This window comes from Oncorhynchus keta, chromosome 21 (assembly GCF_023373465.1).
Source record: "Oncorhynchus keta strain PuntledgeMale-10-30-2019 chromosome 21, Oket_V2, whole genome shotgun sequence".
NCBI classification, from domain to species: domain Eukaryota; kingdom Metazoa; phylum Chordata; class Actinopteri; order Salmoniformes; family Salmonidae; genus Oncorhynchus; species Oncorhynchus keta.
The window spans coordinates 41,565,551-41,578,065 of NC_068441.1; the positions used below are offsets into that span (position 1 = coordinate 41,565,551).

Genomic DNA, 12,515 nt, shown 5'->3' on the forward strand with positions numbered 1-12,515 from the left:
ACTATGACACTATGACATTAAAATATTAAAAAAATTATATAGCTAGCTACAAACTAACTAGCCAACTTTGAGTTGCGAATGTGACTAACCTTGACTTTATAATTTGTATTGTTTGCATGTCTGTTACGAATCCCTTTTGGCCCGACGGTCTAGGGGGGATGGTAATGAGACCCGTAACATAACTCATGCAAATTATTGTGACAAAGTAAAAGTGTGAACGAAATAACCACGACAACAGAAATCTACCGTCAAACTCTAGGTTTATTTATAAACACACGGTAATGGGGGGGCAGGAAAAGGGGCTGAGCTGGACCCAAGGAAAGAAACAATAAATATACAAAAACACACCCCTAAGCTAGACTAGCCTACTTTAACAACAACTAACTAACTAACCAAAAATACAGTGGGTGGTCCGCCCAGTTCTAACTAGTGTATTTAACAAAGTTCACCTACGGGTAGTGTATGCCCATGGGTGACTTGTCTTGGTTTCCCCCTTTTCCCACCAGCAAACAAACAAACACCATAACCAAAAACAATACTCACAGGTGATGACAAAGTGCTATGGAGGTGCTTTAAACAAAAGAGAGGTCAAGACACAAAGCGAGAGTGAAACACAGAGACCTACAGACAGGGGGATTGAGCTAGAGATGAGCTGCTGAGCTGAGCTTTAGAACAAACAAATGATGGGGTTTTTAAACCATGGGGAAGGAACTGTGATAGGTCAGGAAATAGGAGGAGGTGTGTCTTCTGATTGATGATTGATTGTTGACTGATTGGGGAGTGATGGTTTTCACCTGTGAGGAGAGAAGGAGAGAAAAAAAACACACACAGGATACACACACACACACACACACACACACAGGATAACTGTATCCGTAACAATGTCCTTGCAGAGACCACATGGTATATTCAATTACAAACCAAAATAAAACACAGCCAGGAAAAAGTTTGGAGTAATGAAAACACGGAGGAGGCTATAGGGTCATGTCAATCAGTAATGGCATATGTAATGTTTAAAGTACCAAGGTCCACCACAGGTGACAGAAAAAGTGGAAAGGTTCCTTCCCCCCGACCAAGGCCAGAGTGGCATACGGCACTGCCATTAGGAGTTAGAAGAAACTCCGGAGATAACGTCACCCCATTAGGCCAAACATAGTTGTTGTTTTTTAGACGGAGGCAAAACCCCAGAGCATGCAGAAGGTAGACGACGTCCTTAATAGATGCAGAGCCAACCAGGCTACAAAACCTGATATGACTGAATACTTTGAGCTCCTGGAGAAGACGCTGGAGCAACATGGGTTGAAGGATAAACCTTGTCAGATTTACAACTGTGCTGAGACAGGGTTCCAGATGGATGCATCTAAAAGAAAGGTCCTTGCACCAAAGCGCTCAAAAAATAATTGCATCCAGGCACTTGGTACACGTCACCGTGTGTCAGTACTGGCTTGCTTTAATGCGGCTGGTGAAGATGACCCCCCTTTCAAAATTTTTGGAAAGAGATTCCCAGGAGGACCTTACACCAAGGAAGGTACAGCTAATGCTCTCTGGAACATCGCCATCAGGATAGATTGACTATGAACTCTTCAGGGGGTGGTTTGGGAATCATTTCATCAAGTATGCTGTGAAAACACGCCCCCTGCTGCTGGTGTTTGATGGAAACAAAAGTCACCTTGATCCGGAGGTGATTTAGGCAGCAAGAAAATAATGTTGTGCTCCTAGTTCTTCCTCCAAACAGCTCTCACGTTCTGCAGCCCCTGGATTTGACCTACTTCTCTGCTTTGAAGACTGGGTTTTTCAAGGTGGTTGGAGACCGTTGCCACTTAAACTCCGTAGTCATTTCCAATATGGACTTTCCCATGGTTCTCCATCAGCCGTACCAGCAATGCAAAGAGCGGAAGATTGTAATCAGTGGGTTCAGAAAAGTTGGGATCTTCCCCTTTAATCCCAGTGCCATAGATTGGAGTAAAATAGTTCCCTTGACATCCAAAAAGCAACAGCCCCAAAAGACTGCGACTCCATCAGCGCCACTCCATCAGTGCCACCATCAGCAGTAACTCCCAGCAAGTACATGTCCAAACCCTGGTGGCAGCAGGACTGAATAATCCAGAATTGGCTGAGGTCTTCACAGAGATAGATAATTAAAAGAAGATGGCACCAAGACCAAGTAAGATGAAGACCCCACTGAAAGCTAGGGTTATTACTGAGGAAGAGTATGAGAGGGAGATGAGACTGGAGTCGGCAAGGAAAAGAGACAGCAAGACACCGCCTCCTCGTAGCACAACCCCCCCCAATGCCACGGAGACCCTCCAACCAGCCCTGCTACTTCTCCCTCAGAGGGTGAAACTGCATCTCCCGCAGGTAATTATCAGACATTTTAGTTCATAACGCCTGACTGAGAAATACGTTAATGATATAGAATGGCTCATTATCATGAAATATATGTAGGCATGTGAACTATACTTTCAGCCATTTCAACTCGTATTAGGCTGAATTACTCACCGTAAAAATCCCACCGACGCCATCAATGTACACCCCCATTATACTTAATTTCTCTACAGTCAAATTAAGAAAAGGTGCCCCTCTTTGCTTTGTTTCTTGTCCAACAGTCAAACAAACAAGTTAATCCAGTAGAACTCCGAGTAGGTCACATCAGAGTACTGAGGAGGGGAGAGACTGAGAACTGGAAGCTGAACAACAAAATAGTAGAGGTCCTCAAACCAAGAGGGCTGGGTTGAGGCACAAGAGATTGGACTATGGTGATAACTCCCAACGATGAGGATGGTTATGGTATCAATCAAGCCTCAGCCAAGGTAAGAGGAAATGTGATCATCTTTCACCTGACTGATTTGGAATGGGAGTTCTTCAGGTCTTGGAGTCTTTCAATACTTTGAATTTAGAAATATAGAAAATAGTAAAAAATAAAGAAAACCCTAATGAGTAATAATAATGAGTAGGTGTATCCAAACTTTTGGTACTGTATGTTGCACACATTGTTGACTGTACTATGCATTGTAGTCTATTTTACTGTATCATAGTGCTGTCCTCTTCCACTGATGGTCCTGTTAGTTTATTAAAGGTAATTCCAGTCAACCTTTTTAATTCGCAATGAAACATTGTGTCCTATGTTATTTAAAAACTAATTTTACCCATCAATGATAATGAATTACCAAATCACTTGTAACAGAGGACGTTTCTCCTCTCCTTACAGTCCCTGGTTCCCCAAAGCTTGCTCTCTCTGGCAAGGGTCCAACAGCGGAGGGGTTGCGTAGGGCAGCCTTTCCCCGGTCCAGGCCTGGTACTCCAGGGGTCCCTGTTCACCCACATCCAGAAGCCACTGAAGAAGCATGGACTGGTCCCTCTGGGCACGCTTTAAATGAATACATTTCTGGAGCTGTTCAGTCTTAGACAGCAAGCTGGTGAGGTCAGTGATCCCTGAAGTGCTTCAGCGCCTCCTTCCACATCTTGTTCTCCTGTACCATCATGTTTAGCTACAACCTTGCCTGCCCTGTGAACGGTGTTGGTTTCCACTGATGCGATGCTGCCTGGCCAGAGAAGGAGAGCATTGGGGAACTTTCTCTGTTAGTGAATTACCAAATCAATTATCAGGTAAAAATGATTGGGATACAATTAGGATGGACAATATTATCATTATTATTTAATAATTATAACATTTTAAATGTCATCGTTATTTCCAATTCAAATAAAGATAACATGATATTGTTTGTTTGTAAGATTCTAACCACCTTTATCAAAGGCTCATAATCTTCTTTTTGAGGGGGATTCAAGACAAGTTATCTTCATCAGGCAAATAGTGAAATCAATAAAGGTATTTGAAAAGTTTAAATCCCTTGAGATAGAAAGAAGAATTCCAAATTGGTTTGGTACCGAATGTCTGCTGCAATGTGGCTGAGACTGATCTGCTCTTCTCTTTTTTCGCCACTGGGTGCTGCTATTTTATAATCTGCACTCATTGTAGGCTTGTGAGGGACTGACATGACAGGCAAAAATGGGAATACAGTGTGCACAATTTATCCTATTGTAAATGTTTTTAATATTTTAACCAAATTAATGTGGTAATATTATTCACATTGGTGTTTTGCGGGGACTATTTAATGAAGCTGCCAGTTGAGGACATCTGTTTCTCAAACTAGACATTCTAATTTACTTGTCCTCTTGCTCAGTTGTGCACCGAGGCCTCCCACTTTCTATTCTGGTTAGAGCCAGTTTGTGTTGTTCTTGGAAGGGAGTAGAACACAGCGTTGTACGAGATCTTCAGCTTCTTGGCAATTTATCGCATGGAATAGCTTTCATTTCTCAGAACAAGAATAGACTGATGAGTTTTAGAAGAAAAGTCTGTTTCTGGCCATTTTGAGCCTGTAATCAAACCCACAAATGCTGATGCTCCAGATACTCCAACTTGTCTAAAGAAGGCCAGTTGTATTGCTTCTTTAATCAGAACAACAGTTTTCAGCTGTGCTAACTGCAAAAGGGTTTTCTAATGATCAAATAGCCTTGGATGATCTCACACAGTGTGCCATTGGAACACGAGTGATGGTTGCTGATAATGAGCCTCTGTACGCCTATGTAGATATCCCATTTAAAAAATCTGCCGTTTGTAGCTACAATAGTCATTTACAACATTAATGATGTCTACACTGTATTTTTGATCAATTTTGTTATTTTAATGCACAACAAATGTGATTTTCTTTCAAAAACAAGGACATTTCTAAGTGACCCCAAACTTTTGAACGGTAGTGTACATCAGAATCAGATAATTAACCCTTAGTTTGACCTGGCCAATTGATTTGTGCATATCTGCATTGTTGTTGACCTTACTCCCTATGTCGGCAATAGATCTGAAAGAGCGCACATTCGAGAAGAGCGACATAATGTTATCAATGATATATGCTAAGATGTATGGACGTCATTAATCATATATGAACAATGTGAACAGGTTTTAAGAGGACCAAACCCCGAGATGAGTAAGGTAAGAGGACTTGTAACATGCCCTAACATGCCCTTATTCATCAATATATCAACAATTTAATTGAAAAACATTTTGTGTAGTCTTTTGCTCACATACGTCACTACGGTAAAAGCTTCTGTGTTAGATATTTCTGGCGAACTTATTGGTCTGTAACGTTAGCCTACTTCTGTCATTTTTTCATTGCTTATTATCTGCTTGCAAAAGTGAAAGACTTCAAATTCTACCAGTGCCAAATTATTGTACTCTTACCAAAACTGCTATGCCAATTCATTGACTCCATTCAACAGCATTTATACTATACTAAACTAAATATCACTTTATGAAAAAATATTCCAGTCAGAGTACAGTATAACTGTAGTATGCTTCAAATACTGCATCCAATATATATATATATATATATATATATATATATATATATATATATATATATATAATTTTTTTTTAAACTGCAGTAATTTTGCAGAGTAACTGCAGTTACAGTGCCGTTTAATTGCAGTTACTGTGTCCAAAACACCACAGTGGACTGCAGTTTAAAAATGGCAATCTTTTTTGTAAGGGATAGGCTAGTATAGCATCTCATATTACACTACAATATTACGTTTAGAATACTTGTGAAAAATTGTATTGTTCAATTTTTACTGAACTTTCTATCCACTTTTACAATTGAGTTTGAGTCAGTTAATTTCTAGATGCTTCCCACATATCTTACGTAGTCTAATTTTCCATGGATGGAAAGCATTACTTACAAATTAAACAAGTTAAGTCACTTGTCTTTGCTAGGGGTGTAGGCGAGTTCACATTGTGTCCACCACCAAAATCTTTTTCCTGATTCATCAGATATTTTCCCTTATCATTTGACTATTCTTTTAGAACACTGGAGTTTGGACACAGAATTTCTTAACTCAAATTGATTCCAGAAGAGCTCACTAATGAGTTATATAACAGTGTATAGCCTAATCTAATAGAACATGTAGGCATAGTATCGAATGAGAGGGACCTAGACAGACAGAGATAGGCGCGCGGATCCATACATACATTCTGATGCATCCAGTCCCAGTTAGTAGCACTTTAGTGAACGTGCGACGGGACCACGACCAGTCTGGACACATATCAATCAATCATTGAATAAATGTTCTATGTGTCTATTTTCACACTGCTCTGGCAATCTGAATGTCAATAGGATGGCCACTATGCTATTGAACATACGTCAGCTAGACATGTTAAAAGCATGCCAGGGGCATCATCAGTGGTCTACATGAACTCTTCATCTTGATTGAATACACACATTCACACACACACAACATAATTAAATAATGTCTTAAGCATACGTTAAGCACTTACTGTACTAAGACCCATTAATGGTCTAAGCTTTTACGGTCTTCACTCAACATGATTTAAATCACGGCAAAGCTACATATTGTGATTGTGTGTCCTATCAGAATTTAGGATGGAAGGAGAGAGGGAGGGTCGGGCGGTCAACGGAAGATGTGCCTTGTGATGGAGTGAGTGAATAAATCAAGGTGTTTGCAAGGGTGTTTTTGAGGGAGTTAGAGAGACTGTGAGGTGGTGTTTTGGGTGCCTAGTTCAATACCCCTCCTGTTCTTGAGTTAGATGGAAAAACGCTAACTTCAGAAATGCTCTTTCAGTCCAGAGAAATTCACCAGCCATTTAGTCAGAAGAGAAAGCCCTGTGTTTGTCGCTGGAGTTGGTATAAGTTGTTGACCCAGACTACACTCTCCACATCTCCTCCCTTCTTGCTCAAGGATAGATTAATGAGCTAATGTAGTTCACATGCAGTCAGATGCTACTGCTTTAGGAAGGCGTTGCCGCAACGTTCTCAGACATTTGTCATACCTTGCTTTTTGCCCAAAATAAGCTAAGAGTGTATGGAAGCTTAAAGGACAATAAGGCAGGAGAGGATGTAGATATTATAGAGCTACGCCCTAACAGAGACTGTCTGTGTACCCGTGCGCCCCTCCTGTCCTCTTCGGCTCCCCAACATCTTGTGATTTGACTCACATAAAAACCTTTCAAGTTGTATTGCGACCCACAAATAGGCAAAGCCATGTTTCAGCGAGCCTATTTGCCTATTTGTGGGTCGCAATACAACTTGAAAGGTTTTTATGTGAGTCAAATCACAAGATGTTGGGGAGCCGAAGAGGACAGGAGGCTTTAGCCACAGGCATCAGTGGGTTCCAATATGCCATTTGTTGTTCTAGATTTGACCTTTCTTTGTTTTTAGTGTCCTAGATTTAATCATTGAAGTTGGTGGTCTGCGGAGGCAACTGTTGGTAGTGCCCGCCTGGTGACCACTGTCTGCCATAGATTTCCACTGAAAGGGACGGTGCCAGTCCAGGCAGCTGTGTAAACATCTCCTCTCTTCCTGTTTTGAGGAAAATAGGAGAAGAGGCCTCTTGTCTGTCACACTCTCTCAATTTCAATTTAAGGGGCTTTATTGGCATGAGAAACATGTTTATATTGCCAAAGCAAGTGAAATAGATGTATAAAAAATCAACTGTAAACATTACACTCACAAAAGTTCCAAAATAATTAAGACATTTGAAATGTCTCATATCTATATACTGTTATGTAATGATGTGCAAATAGTTCAATTGCAAAAGGGAAAATAAGTAAACATAAATATAGGTTGCATCTGTGTTTGTTCTTCACTGGTTGTACTTTTCTTGTGGCAACAGGTCACAAATCTCGCAGCAGTGATGGCACACTGTATTATTTCACCCAATAGATATGGGAGTTTATCAAAATGTGTTTTTTTTTCTTATTCTTTGTGGGTCTGTAATCTGGCCTAATTCTACTCTGCATGCATTATTTGGTGTTGTACACAGAGGATAATTTTGCATAATTCTGCATGCAGAGTCTCAATTTGTCCCATTCTGGGACTTTTTCTGGTTGTATTTCTGGTCCTGGCGACAGGAACACCATTATTTTTATCTTCCTGAGATTTACTGTCAGAGCCCAGGTCTGTCAGGGCCCAGGGTAGCCTAGTGGTTAGAGCGTTGGGCTAGTGACCGGAAGGTTGCCTGTTCAAATCCCCGAGCTGACAAGGTACAAATCTGTCGTTCTGCCCCTGAACAGGCAGTTATCCCACTGTTCCTAGGCAGTCATTGAAAATAAAAATTTGTTCTTAACTGACTTGCCTGGTTAAACAAGTCAGGGTTAGTCAGCACAAGTTACAACGGTCAGGGTTAGTCAGCACAAGTTAGAGCGGTCAGGGTTAGTCGGCACAAGTTAGAGCGGTCAGGGTTAGTCGGCACAAGTTAGAGCGGTCAGGGTTAGTCGGCACAAGTTAGAGCGGTCAGGGTTAGTCGGCACAAGTTAGAGCGGTCAGGGTTAGTCGGCACAAGTTTGAGCGGTCAGGGTTAGTCGGTACAAGTTTGAGCGGTCAGGGTTAGTCGGCACAAGTTTGAGCGGTCAGGGTTAGTCGGCACAAGTTAGAGCGGTCAGGGTTAGTCGGCACAAGTTAGAGCGGTCAGGGTTAGTCGGCACAAGTTAGAGCGGTCAGGGTTAGTCGGCACACGTTAAAGGTTCAGTAAAATGGGCCTCCCGGGTGGCGCAGTGGTCTAGGGCACTGCATCGCAGTGCTAGCTCTGCCACCAGGGTCGCAGCCGGCCGCGACCGGGAGGTCCGTGGGGCGACGCACAATTAGCCTAGCGTCGTCCGGGTTAGGGAGGGTTTGGCCGGTAGGGATATCCTTGTCTCATCGCACACTAGCGACTCCTGTGGCGGGCCGGGCGCAATGCACGCTAACCAGGTCGCTAGGTGCACGGTGTTTCCTCCTACACATTGGTGCGGCTGGCTTCCGGGCTGTGTTACGAAGCAGTGCGGCTTGGTTGGGTTGTGTTTCGGAGGACGCATGGCTTTCGACCTTCGTCTCTCCCGAACTACTACCACGAAATTGAGGAGAAAAGGGGGTAAAACAAATAAAAATAAATAATAATAATAATAATAATAAAGGTTAAGTAAAATCAGTCAGGGTCAGGTTAGGGCAATATTAACCCAACACCAAAAGGTTAGTCAGTCAGGGTTAGGGTAAGTCAGGTTCACAGCCACCGTGCTTCTACACCTGCATTGCTTGCTGTTTGGGGTTTTTAGGTTGGGTTTCTGTACAGCATTTTGAGATATCAGCTGATGTACGAAGGGCTATAAACATCCATTTGATTTGATTTATTTGGCAGATGACAAATACGATTTGATTATATATTTTGATACTCTTCTTCTGTGGTATTATAGTAACTGTAACCTGACCAAAAACAACAGTAGGGCCGAAAGGCTTGTGAGGAGAGGTGAGGAGTGTGCATCACACAGAGTAATGATCAATCTGAAAAAGACACTAAGGTGGGTAAAATATAGAAGTAACCGTGGTGCTCGCGAGGGAGTGATTGGGGAGTGATTGACAGCAGGCACAAATAAGTGTGCGGCAGCTGGAGAAGGAGAGAGAGAGAGGGAAGACAAAGGGAGTATGATTAGACAGCTTCCATCTGGGAATATTCATATATATGAGGGACACGACATGGCTACAAATGTTGTTTAAAAGCTTCACAGTAGAGTCAAGGCCATGAATGTAGTTTAATAAAAGCTGCACATTTTGCTTGTTTGATTACCTTCCCTCCACAAGGCAATCAAACAAGTGAAATGTAGGTATAGGGACAAAGTGGAGTCGCAATTCAACGGCCCAGACAGGAGACGTATGTGGCAGGGTCTACAGGCAATCACGGACTACAAAAAGAACCAGCCACATCACAGACACTGTCTTGCTTCCAGACGAACTAAACAGCTTCTTTGCTTGCTTTGAGGATAATACAGTGCCACCGACGCAGCCCACCAACCGAGGACTGCGGGCCCCCCCTTTCCTTCTCCGTGGCCGATGTAAGTAAGACATTTAAACGTGTTAACCCTCGCAAAGCTGCTGGCCCAGACGGTATCCCTAGCTGCGTCCTCAGAGCATGCACAGACCAGCTGGCTGGTGTGTTTACGGACATATTCAACTGCTCCCTATCCCAGTCTGCTGTCCCCACATGCTTCAAGAGGGCCACCATTGTTGCTGTTCCCAAGAGTGCAAAGGTAACTGAAATAAATTACTATCGCCCCCTAGCACTCACTTCTGTCATTATGAAGTTCCTTGAGAGACTAGTCAAGCATCACATCACCTCCATCTTACCCGTCACCCTAGACCCACTTCAATTTGCATACCACTCCAATAGGTCCACAGACGACGCAATCGCCATAACGCTGCACACTGCCCTATCCCATCTGGACAAGATAAATACCTATGTAAGAATGCTGTTCATTGACTACAGCTCAGCATTCAACACCATAGTAATCTCCAAGTTCATCATCAAGCTGGAGGCCCTGGGGCTCAACCCCGCCCTGTGCAATTGGTTCCTGGACTTCCTGACAGGCCGCCCCCGGCTGGTGAAGGTAGGAAACAACATCTCCACCCCGCTGATCCTCAACACTCGGGCCCCACAAGGGTGCGTGCTCAGCTCTCTCCTGTACTCCCTGTTCACCCATGCCTGTGTGACCATGCATGCCTCCAACTCAATCATCAAGTTTGCAAATGACACAACAGTAGTAGGCTTGATCCCCAACAACAATGAGACAGCCTATAGAGAGGAGGTGAGGGCACTCAGTGTGGTGTCAGGAAAACAACCTCTCACTCTATGTCAACAAAACAAAGGAGATGATCGTGGACTTCAGAGGGCGCACCCCCCTATCCACATCGACGGGAAAGCAGTGGACAAGGTGGAAAGTTTTAAGATCCTCAGCGTACACATCATGGACAGGCTGAAATGGTCCACCCACACAGACAGTGTGGTGAAGAATGCGCAACGGTGCCTCTTCAACCTCCGGAGGCTGAAGAAATTTGGCTTGTCATCTAAAATCCTCACAAACTTTTACAGATCCACAATTGAGAGCATTCTGTAAGGCTGTATCACAACTGCAGCGCCCACAACCACAGGGCTCTCCAGATGGTGGTGCGGTCTGCAAAACGCATCACAGTGGGTAAACTACCTACCCTCCAGGACACCTACAGCACCCGTTGTCACAGGAAGGCCAAAAACATTAAGGACAACAACCACCCGAGCCACTGCCTGTTTATCCCGCTATCATCCAGAAGGCGAGGTCAGTACAGGTGCATCAAAGCTGGGACCGAGAGACTGAAAAACACCTCAAGGCCATCAGACTGTTAAACCGCTGTCACTAACACAGAGGCTGCTGCCTACATACAGACTTGAAATCCTTGGCCACATTAATAAATAGATCACTAGTCACTTTAATAATGCCACTTTAATAATGTTTACATTTTTTGCATTACTCGTCCTATATATATACTGTATTTTATACCATCTATTGCATCTTGCCTATGCCGCTCGGTCATCGCTCATCCATGTATTTATATGTATATATTCTTATTACATCCCTTTACTTAGATTTGTGTGTATTAGGTAGTTGTTGTGGAATTGTTAGATATTAGAAGCACAAGCATTTCGCTACACTTGCAATAACATCTGCTAACCATGTGTATGTGACCAATAAAATTGTTTGATTTGAGCCGAAACAAGGCTACAAATGTTTAAAAGCTTCACAGCATGCTATCTCCCCCCATTGTTCTCTCAATATATTTTCCATTCTCCCTACATCCCTCTGTTTCTCTCTCCATATCTCTTTTACTTCATGTCCTATGACTATGTATTTATCTCCAATATTGATTTTTCTTTATTAAATGTTTCTGGTCAATTGTTTTGGATTGGCATGGCTGTGCAATGCAGTGTTACCCTACTAATGTGATACACAGTTATTTGATCATACAAGTTGGATGATAATTTGATCAGTTTGCCTGTCTATCACAGTCCTCTCCTTTTTCTTTCCCTCTCATCTGTCGCTTTCTTCATACCATTTCTGTTTCTCTCTCTGCCTCTTTCAATGTTTTCCTTCCTCTCCCTCTCTTCATCTCTCTCTCTCGCGTTAAAACATTCTCTCTGTCCACTCCCTCTCCCCTCCTATCCACTCTGCCTCTTTATCTTCCCTCCCTCCCTCAATCAGTGTCTCTTCCTCTCCCTTCCTCCCTCTATCCCTCTTCCTCACCCCAAGGGAGGGAATAGGGCGTCAGTAACCAGAGCCCTTTGACTGCCCAGTTATGCCCATGGGGGTGTGTGTGCTGGCACATTGGATTTGTATGTGTGTGAGAGAGAGAAAGGAAGTGAGGGAGGGAAAATATTACTGTATCGTATGCCTGCACAGCGGCAGCGCGTGTTACTGTTAGAGGGCGAGAGAGCGAGAGAGGCACTGTATAATGTTCTCTCTCTACAGAGAAGGCTCTTCTGTGACAGAGAGCGAGTTAAGAGGGAACTGAAGCAGCTTGCTGAAAGGTAAAATGCGCTCCATGGTTCATTCATGATATTGAGGAAATAGAGTAGTGTGGAGTTTATAATGGGCACTGAATGGAAAGATTAACAGTATAATCTTCCCATCTTGTGCACTGCTTTGTGTACTGTGTTTGCACTAT

General features: G+C 43.1%; 1 protein-coding gene across 5 annotated transcripts in view; it reads left to right on the forward strand.

Annotated features, from left to right (window-relative positions):
- The first annotated feature begins 296 nt into the window (after positions 1-296).
- The window catches only part of LOC118400572 (tensin-2-like), a 69,084-nt gene continuing 56,865 nt past the window's right edge, over positions 297-12,515 (forward strand). For 3 of the 5 annotated variants that reach the window (XM_052473937.1, XM_052473941.1, XM_052473939.1), the window contains exons 1-3: positions 297-2,358; positions 2,607-2,810; positions 3,209-3,421. The gene's annotated coding sequence lies outside the window, so the exon portion shown is untranslated. Of the gene's footprint in view, positions 2,359-2,606; positions 2,811-3,208; positions 3,422-12,213; positions 12,379-12,515 lie in introns of those variants that run through there. The other 2 variants (XM_052473938.1, XM_052473940.1) reach the window with 1 other exon arrangement.